The sequence below is a fragment of the Ornithodoros turicata genome, chromosome 2, assembly GCF_037126465.1.
Source record: "Ornithodoros turicata isolate Travis chromosome 2, ASM3712646v1, whole genome shotgun sequence".
Taxonomy (NCBI): Eukaryota; Metazoa; Arthropoda; class Arachnida; order Ixodida; family Argasidae; genus Ornithodoros; species Ornithodoros turicata.
Window position 1 is genome coordinate 7875784 of NC_088202.1, and position 8711 is coordinate 7884494.

The 8711-nt window shown below is 46.1% G+C and overlaps 2 long non-coding RNA genes across 2 annotated transcripts; both read right to left on the reverse strand.

The window, feature by feature from the left end:
* Positions 1-2015: 2015 nt before the first annotated feature.
* LOC135383057 (uncharacterized) lies at positions 2016-2457 on the reverse strand. The gene is made up of 3 exons (XR_010419637.1): positions 2429-2457; positions 2217-2276; positions 2016-2152 (listed from the first exon to the last, which is right to left on the reverse strand). It is a non-coding gene; the product is annotated as an uncharacterized LOC135383057 (long non-coding RNA).
* Positions 2458-7083: 4626 nt separating this feature from the next.
* Positions 7084-7970, reverse strand: LOC135383058 (uncharacterized). Its single transcript, XR_010419638.1, has 3 exons — positions 7876-7970; positions 7561-7593; positions 7084-7272 (listed from the first exon to the last, which is right to left on the reverse strand). It is a non-coding gene; the product is annotated as an uncharacterized LOC135383058 (long non-coding RNA).
* Between the last annotated feature and the right edge of the window lie 741 nt (positions 7971-8711).

The following is an 8711-nucleotide window of genomic DNA, read 5'->3' on the forward strand; positions in this document are numbered from 1 at the left end:
TTATCATTCAATTCGGAATAGGTAGTTATCTTCGGTTGTTGTCCCCTTTCATATGTTTCACGTTTTTTTTTTATGGCGTATATAAAGGGTCCTCCTGGTTTCACATTCCTTCAACTAGCCACGACTTGCTCCGAAGTACACCAAGGATATTTATACCGGAAAGTTAAAATTTCTCTCCGTTGTATGGTTAATTGCTCTTTTAATCGTCGCTGAATAGCGTGTACACCAATTTAGAGTCTGCTCTCTCCTCCGCTTCCACTAAAGATAACTTGATGCGAATCTAGCTTAAGCACTAGCTAATCAGTGACAAGCTCGAGTTATCAGCGCCCCTATGCGACTGATCAATGTTTCTAAGAAGCCGATCGTAATTACGTGACAGCGTCTTCATGACGGCGTGCACAGACTGCTGTATGTATCAGTAATTTCTTTTTCTAGCTTCTCAAACTGTAAGTACCAAAGCAAAAGGACTGCCTATACGTGACCATGCCTTACTACTTGCGTTCATTTGCAGCTTCCGTTCAAAGGCTGGTAGTGAAGGAATCTAGCGTGTGAGTTAACGTCAGTGTGGAACCACTATCGATACGACGAATTATTCATAATTAAACGATACGATTGAACAGAAGTGGTTCTCGCTTTGTGACTGCAATGACACAGCCTCACGGTACCAGAGAGGGTACTCTATTCAGTGACTCTAGGTACAGTCACTGAGGCGACGTTTATAGAGGAGGGTCACCACAGCAGATTTTGGGCGTTCCCACTGACGTTCTGAGAGGATTTGCTTTCAAGCAGTTCTCGGCAACTGCACACGAAAGTCCTGCATCTATAACGTGATACTTCGATATATGTGAGCTGTACGTGCGGTTTCTCGTGGTATGTCACGGCGTACGAATTAGTATCATCCAGTGAGTCTGCGCACATGCCGAAAACAACAAAAGTCAGCCCAGCCACGAGGCACGTCTCCAGCTACTCAGGGACCGATGTCCTGCACTAAGTAAGTGCTCCTAGGGTTTAGTATCACTCTTTGATTTACTCACCCACCACCGGCAACCTGACATCGCCTATTTTTGGCCTTCTTATATATCTTCCTGAGTAATTCAGTTCGATTCAGTCAAGCGTGGTATTCATTTCACTGACTGAGATGAGATCCACATTTTAAGTGACCCGAAACGAACACCTACCCTTCTTCATGGATCTTTCCAGCGATCCCAATCTTGTTCCTCCCGTCAGATCTGCAGTCACCGCTCAAGATATCGCCCAGCCCTCTCTAGGCCACGTGGCTGTCTGTCTGCTGCCATTTCGGCTTTGGAACTCCAGCATCTTGTTCCAGCAAGTTGAAGCTCAGTCCATGCTCGCTGGAATAACATCCCAACTCACCAGGTACCCGCCTATCTTCGCTTCCCTGCCCACGGAAATTGCGTTAGACGTCGTCGGCATAATTTCCCTGGCGACCAGCCCCTTATGATCCTTTGAAAGCTGTTGTTCTCCAACGCACCATGCAATCGGAACGGAAGCGGCTTCAACTGCTGTTCACCTCAGAGGAGCTTGGCAGCGCGCTCCGTGCAAGCCCTCCTCACTGACCAAGGGGCCACCTTTGACGAACTCTCCCGTGGCATAGTGGTTAGGATGATCGCTTTCCACCCAGAGACTGGGAGGTGACACGGGTTCGAATCCTGTCACCGACTTTGATGTCTGAGGTTTTCCCTGGGTTTTCCGAAGACTTCCCAGACGAATGTCGGCACAGTTCCACCTGAAGTCTGCCCAGGACGCATACTAATCCCCCTGTCTCCCATTCCTTTCTGCTGTCCTCTCTCCATCTGTCCACATCTGTACGCCGCGCGCGGACTTCGACGAAGCCCTGCTCCGAGCGCTTTTTGCGAAGGCTACGTCCAGTCAAGAGTGGTGTTCACTTTTCTGACTGAGTTCCACAAAGTCCTTCTGGGTTCACAGTTATTCCAGAACCCAGTGCCGTCAGTCGCCGAAGGAGTTACAGTTGTATAGAACTGCGTGCATACGTGTCAGTAACATAGGGATCTTTATTACTCTGTACTGCAGTACAGACGAAAGGTACATGTCTTTGTCATTTCCAGACGTATTCGGTAACCACTCATACGTGTCACTCTTTCCGACTCATGAACTGCTTCCGGAAACATTCCTGTCAATAAAAATAGAAGATTTAAGAAAGTGATGAAGAGGAGCAATGTCTCTCAGAGACGTACTTTAGACGTGGCCGATACTTTCTTTGCCGCTGCCAGTTTATCTCCTTCGAAGACTTCCGCCTGTCGAAGAAGGAAAGGGGGAAACATGTGTTGGTATCTGTCAACCTTGAGCATATGCGTTGAAGAAATGGCGGTAATCGAAAAGCTTTGAAACGACTGTTGGATGATTTCATCTCACGGGGGACCAAGACCGTGAAATTACTTCTGCTCACCAGTTTCTTTTCGTACTCCTCTTCGTCAAGCCTTTTCCCCTTCGAAGAAGAAAAAGGAAAGTAAACAAAAGGGTCACAATATATTATTGCACGGAAATTAACATGCTTATACAATGACTTAGCCAGACCTTACGGGTACTCGAACGTGATGTTACCCTCACATTTAATCGAATCGCTATGAAAGCGAGCTTCCTTTAGCTACATACAGTCATTCGTAGCCACAGGACTCCACAGACAAGGGGAATGGCTTCATCAGTCTCGGAATGAAAACTTCCGAAACGGAAGTGCAGAGACTTAGTTCCAGCGCATGCGAGCGAGTTCTGGTATGCAGTATGCTCCATAAAATGCCGTACATATTTTAACTACACACTGTGATCTATCTTTTCTCGGACAGCGTGTTCGTGAGATCGCATCAAGGGCTCTGCTGTCCTACGAGGTCATAAACAATCCTTGCAAGTTCATATATATAAGAATCAGGATTACCTCCCTGCGGGCAGCATCCGGGATGTCCGTGAGCTTGAAATAAAATGAGCATAAAGTCAATATATAAAGCTTCTTTCTTCTAGTTTGGGCTAATTTCGTAAACAAATTCGTGTACCTTCTTCATGTCCTCTTCAGAGAGTACTCCATTGTTGGCTTTCTCAATGTCTTTCCTGCAGGCAGACGCTAGCAAAATGAGAAGAGGATTTCTCCTATGAGATGGGCGTCACTGTGTATCGTAGTGTACTTATCGTAAAAAAAAGAAGAAAAAATAGAGAGAGATGAAAGGAATCTCTTACCTGCTCCTTTCATGAAGTGCCTCATCCTACATCTCTGGTTGAAAGAGAAATAGAGGTACACTCTAAGAAAAAAAAAAAAAAAGGCAGAATTTTCTACCCAAAATTGCAGCAGGACAGTACTTCTACCATTTTGTGCCAATCCACACGCGACCTCTCCCCCGCCGGTTTATAAGCGGCGGCGTCCCCTTCCCTTGTTCCTCTCTCTCACGTTTGCTCTAAGAGAAGATGGTAGAATTTCCTACCCAAACTGGTAGAACGACAGATTCTACTCTGTATAGTTTGTTTCTATACTCTGCAGTTATACCCAAAAGGTAAAACTGGTTGGAGTAGAAATGTGGTTGCAATGCAGCTCTACCGAAGCGGGTAGAAAATCGTACCTTCACTTCCTTAGAGTGTACAGCTGTCGTCAGATGAAACCATAACGCGCAAGCGCGTGTCCCGTGCAGACTCCAGCGCCGCGGAGCGTGCATGATGGGGTATAGGGCTCTGGCCACGTCTACGTCTTTGTGCACGTGGATCATAGCCCGTATAGGGATCGCGTGAATGCGGTAGTCGCCCACGATGACCGCCGTCGTAAGGCAGTGCATGCCTTCACCACCCGGTCTCGGACCTATATGTCTTGGACACCGCCTGAGACCCAAGGGACAACGAGCCGAGACGCTGGCGCGTGTGCAGGCCATGTGTGCGGTTGATTACGTGTACGGCTGTGCGTTGCCATTATGTGCGTACTCCTAACTTTCACAATTTCTGTATACTACTTCATATTCGACATATTTCTACAAGTCTGTACCTCAATGAGAAAACCTGGCTTAGTTGCAGGCATTTTCCAAATCATCCTGTTACATCCTGCACAATGCAATATAAGAGAGTAGCCTTACACTCTTAAAAATGAACTTCACCGCATAGCACGCTCCTAGCCAACCATTATCTCGAATGATATTGTTATCTGCCCTGATTTGTTGAAAACGGGGGGCGTACGCCATTTCTGTGACACTTATGCTGTTCATAATTGTCACAGAAAAGGCGTACGCCCCCTGTTTTCAACAAATCAGGGCAGATAACGATACCATTCGCGATAATGGTTGGCTAGGAGCGTGCTATGCGGTGAAGTTCATTTTTAAGAGTGTACGGTGTATTGAACGATGAACTTCATGGCCTGCTCTTTGTTTGCAACTCCGGATTCAGCCTAGAATAGGGGGAGGGGAGGGGGGGGGCTTTATTAGGAGATTTCTGATACACGTATACCTGTAGAATGCGGTACTTACAGTGGGAAACACAAACAATTTCATGACTGATAATCGGGGAGTTACAGCACGGTACGAACAGTTGCATTGTAACTCATTTCACTCATTTCGCTTCACCTATTTTCACTCGCAATGACAATCCATATAGATGCTACCTTTACAAAGACTTGCAACGCGGTATCGTGGGACACTAAAAGCGGCATTGAGTTAGTTAAAGGGACAGTCGCATCGACCACAGATCGATTCCGAAACCACAGTGAAATGAGATTCCCCGTCCTTCACTGACCATGACTCCGAAAGTCCCGTTCCGATCGACGGAATACTTTTTGCATAATTCGTGTGTAAGCGGCGCTACAGCAGACGACGGAAGCGGGCGTCAAGCGGAACTCCCTGCTGAGAATCTTTAGCAACGTCACATGGAATCTGACCAATAAGAACGCGGCGAGCCAGAGGAGTCCCCGCGGCTTGCAGCTTGCATGAGCAAGGTCAGGGAGGCGAAGGCACATACGGAGATGGCGGACTCGGAACGCGGAAGTGGCGAATCGTGCTGTTCAAATGCCTTTAGTAATAGCTCCCGTGACGAATATACATGTTTGATGACGGCCCATATTCGACGGATCCGCTTATTCTGCAAGTCGCTGGTGATGTACGTGCCGCAGCTGCGTTAGCGCAACAGAACGAGCCTCAGGACCACTGCTTTAGGTACGTTCATGATCGGAGTGCTCAATACTTAATCCCGTGACATTCACACTACGACGCAGGAAACAATCCAAGTGTTTGTGCGGCGTCTGTGTTCCTCAGGAACTGGATGAGTACCTATATGCTGCAGTGCTGGTGAAGTGGTAGAGTTGTGCAATGACGGTACGCACCACACGCACGCATCACACTTTGTTCCCAGCTCCCTGTCATCGACCAGAACTTCTAGTGGTGTATCTACCGCAGTATTGCAGCGACGATCACAGTCTTCGCCTACTGTGCCCACGATAGATAGGCACGTCGAGCAATCCTTATTTTCGTAGTTGTCGTCGTTGTTTGCACACACGACGAATGCCCCATGAAAGTTACGAAGGCTCTAACCAACTGTGCAACTCAAGGGCCGGGTTAGAATTAGAATGATTGTCAGGAAATTACTATGCTACGTGTTTAGGAAAGTGTCCTTTCTTTTTACAGCTACGTCAGGTTCACTGCTTACTGTGTGTTTACAAGCTGAGTTTGGAGATTTCTTGGACCGAAAAACAGACGACAGATACCTGGGTGTGTCGTCCGCATGATTCGCCAACGTTTTTCCATCCTGGTCCTATCAGGACTATCATCTTTAGTGTGCCTCATTTCCTGTTCACACCTACACCATAATAGACTTGCGTAGTTTCCATTTGAGAAGTGTGAAACAGAATCTGTGTTACCACAGTAATCCCGAGAAGTGCAAAGGAATAGGCAGGAGCAATAAACTACCTGGCCATAAGTGACAGTTATACTTTTAATGATAGTGTAATGCTTCTTGTCGTTGGCAGTATTATAGCATGTGAGGGATATAACACGTCAAATAATTTCAGGTAACGTTTCATAACTCACTAATGGTACAGTTACACCTCATTATCATAGTAAGTGATACATCTGTCTGGGAATGTCCAAAATTTGTCATTCCCACGGAAGATTGTTCTGCCTTGATACAGCAAAACAAATTTTGATACCTGCCATTGATCCAATTTTTTAGCACCACTGTCTTGAAAACAGCTTTCAAGACTATAACTTCAGAGATCCTTGGCAGAGCATTACCTCTTGTCTATGTATTATAATAATTATTATAATGACAGGCAATAAGTTACGCAAATGTGAATAAATATTTGTGTTGACTGAGTGTTGTCCATTCAAGAGCCATTGCACAAGTCCACATGCAACTCTTCACGCACAGATATTTATTATTTGCTATGCACAGAGAGTTATCAGCGTGCACCACACTGGCAATGTCCCTTGGGATCTGAAGCGGGGACTCACAAAAATAAATAAAATAAACAGTTTTGTAAATACTTCAATTGCAATGAAAACGGGACGATTGGACAGTAAATTGGACGGTTTCATTATAACAGTGGTACACAGGAAAAAAAACTCTGGGTGTTGGGGGGGATCTGGATCGATCTCTGGGCATAACCAAGTGTAAAATTTTAGAAGGGTTAGTACATCCTGAAATGGCCCTCATGCCTCAGACCCCACTACTCGATTAATGCACCTCCCTTTTACAGTAAGAGGCCTCTTACTATCTACGGCATATCCTATCAAAGCTCACAGGACAGCAAATTTGGCCAATGCTTATGTGACAGTGCCTCGTAGAACATGCAGGTTTTCTGTTGAATTGACACTACATCTCTGGTAGCCCCTTTAATGTCTGGAGGTAGGTGCATCATTTTACATTTAACCAGCAGTAATGTATAGCATTGCAAAAAAGGAAACAAGGGCTTAATCTCAACGCTGCATCAGCATCATTCATCATCTCACAATAGCGTTGTTGTTGTCAGCCTCTGCACAAAGATTTGGGTGGACCTGAAACGGACCTTTTTTTTTTTTTTTTTTTCATTTCCTGCTGTCAAGTTATTTTGTCTTGGCATGTAGCTGTGAGATGTCGGTAGAAGCCATGAAGTCATTCTCTTTACTTCTTGAACTTGGATGAAGAAAGCACTGTTCTGGAAGATCCTAATTTGTCAGAGGCGTCGTAAAGGCATTAGTGTAAAAACCAGGTCTCTCAGCAAAATTGCCGTGCACACACGTACATTGTTTGATGCCGTTTCATGGATGGATGGGACTTGATCAGCAGCACCTGGTCCTTCTATAACACAGAACGTCAAAAGTGCACCTCAAGTTGGCTACGACAACCGCAAACACCGCCGCCCTACAGCACACAAACAGTTCACAAACAGAGAGATAAAAGGTAACTGGGAAGTGGGTTATGGCGCTTATGTTACGGACAGAGGTACTGTTTGTATAGTGCCTGTTTCTAACACCAGCACACAAACAGCGTCAGTTCTTCCTTTTAGTGATCGGGGTTCATAGTTTGCGAATTGTTCTGTGTCCAAAAATTGTAAACACATTATATGTATTTAAGTAATATACGTACCACTTGCGCTTGACCCTGTCGAACTGCCTGCAGCTGTAATACACATGAAAACCAATCATGTCTACCACATTGCACAAAAGTCACAGGTTCAGTAACAGTGAAAGTTTCATGATAACGCGTCCGACAACGAGAAAAGTCAATCACGTTCATATGAATGACATCACTTGAACTTGTTTATTGTATTTTATTTATCTAGTTATTAATCATAGGTTAGGGGATACCTTACGTTGTACCGATTTCGTCTTTTGCTGCTAAGTTACTCACGCGCAAGAGTGACAGACCCGATTGGGAAACTACATAGACATTGTGACTTACTGTCGAAGTTGCTGGCTCGCTTTGTTCGTGGAACACTGTCGGAACGGCGTCAAGTTTCAATTCGTTCCTTTTTTGTGTCAATCCAAGTTGCACTTCCATGACGTTCTCATCCACGTACACATTATCGGTGAAATGCGAGGAGCATACACGGACAGCATGAACACTCATTGCTTCATCTGGATACCCGCTAGTGATGTAGCTGCTTCCAACTTTCGCTTCGTCTGGGGTCTGGCTGTAGCTGTATCCTTGGCGTGCGAAGTCAAACATCGAGGTTTTCGAAGGAAGTTTTCCTGGAGTCGGGAACGCGGCGTCGGTTTCCAAACGACATCCCACGCGAAGGATGCAAGCGTAGCGATAGTATCCGAGTCACTAGAAAGTGTCACATGTGAATACGGGCGACGTGCCGGAAAAAAACAAAGCAGCCCCAGACTTGGCGGCAGACGACAGCGTCCTTCACAGCGGATTAGCCAGATTCGACCTTGCGTCACGCGATATTGTTGGCGCTGGCGCTTTCGAGGATGAAAACGAAACCGGATCTTTTAAATTCGATTCCTCATCACCCGGTCCGTTTTGGAAGGAGAAAATTTGGCAAATAGCTCGTGGTAGTGTACCGAACACATTGGTATTGGATTCGTAACCACGGTTCCGGATGCGACAGTCCCTTTAAGGACATTGAGTTCTAAGGCAGCGTCCACATGGGGAAACTTTTCCGAGCGACTCTCGACAGCGGCAACCTCCGGCAACTCGCGTTGCTTGTAATCGCTCCCTGACCGAGAACTTGCGACGTTTCTCGTGCACCGGCCAATCAGCGATGGGAGCATTGCCACGTGACTCCC